At 37.4% G+C, this 1,208-nt stretch overlaps 1 pseudogene; it reads right to left on the minus strand.

The window, feature by feature from the left end:
• Positions 1-297: 297 nt before the first annotated feature.
• LOC114031080 lies at positions 298-909 on the minus strand (annotated as a pseudogene).
• Between the last annotated feature and the right edge of the window lie 299 nt (positions 910-1,208).

Genomic DNA, 1,208 nt, shown 5'->3' on the forward strand with positions numbered 1-1,208 from the left:
GTGATATCTAAAAGGATGTAATTAAAGTAAATACAGAGGTCTTTTTAAAATGACAATCCCAATTCTGCAAAAATCCCTAATTCATTGTTTAAGTAGAAAATTAATAGGTTTTTTTCTTTAAAGATGATACATGTCAAATAACCTTGCCCTGAGATCTACTATAATCCATGTAATTTAAAGGCAGATTAGGAATGAAGGGATTCCCATTGCCAAACTCAGTTTGTTTTTCACTCACATAATCATCACCAATTGCTAAGGGATCAAAGGGAAATTTTCAGAGGCTAAACGTAAAAAGAGTCAAACACATAACTTGCTTATCCCAGTTTCTGAGCAGGAGATTTTCAACAAGGCGAAAACCTCACAGAAGAAGTGCTGGATCTCTCGAGATTTACAAAATAGGAAGTTCATGGTGATAGGGGTGAGCGTGAAACCATCAATGGAGCCCAAAAACCAACAGACAGTTGCAAGGAGTATGCAAACTCTATGGTTCATGAAGAGGTGATAGCGGAGAGGGTGACAAATGGCCATATACCTGTCATAGGACATGGCTCTCAAAAGGAAGAATTCTGCTCCCCCAAGTGTTACATAAAAGAACATCTAGATTCCACAGCTTGGGGGTGAAATATCATGAATCCCAGTCACCTGATCCAACAGCATCTTGGGCACAGTGACACTGATATACATCATATCCATGAGGGAAAGCTGACTGATGAAGAAGTACATGGCAGTGTGGAGATGGGGATCACTTTTAATCAAAAGAACCAAAGTCACATTCCCAGTCAGAGCTACTACAAAAATAATGAATATCAGTGAGTAGAGGAGAGGAGAGTATTTGCTTTGGCTAAAGAGCCCCAACAGGAGGAAATTATCCCCAAAAGTTTGATTCTCCACCCACATTGTTTGCTTCATGTCATCTCACCTAGGGAAGATTAAAAACAACCAAAACAACAAAGGATTTTGTCTTCTGTCCTTTATGCATAAATGATAGATCTTCTATTAGTGAAAGAAAAAGATACACTATATATTTTTCTAACGGCAGCAGTCATATATTTTTGCTAACAGAAGAGATTCTCATCATCAATCTATGATACAAATGATTTAACTGGAACCTAAAGATAGATCTATTTGGGTAGAAAACTATCATTTTCAGTGATTTTCAAATCCTGGGACTCTGCCAGATTATTCTTATCTAAAAGACTGTTCGAGAT

This window comes from Vombatus ursinus, unplaced genomic scaffold (genome assembly GCF_900497805.2).
Source record: "Vombatus ursinus unplaced genomic scaffold, bare-nosed wombat genome assembly UNPS02015062.1, whole genome shotgun sequence".
Classification (NCBI taxonomy): domain Eukaryota; kingdom Metazoa; phylum Chordata; class Mammalia; order Diprotodontia; family Vombatidae; genus Vombatus; species Vombatus ursinus.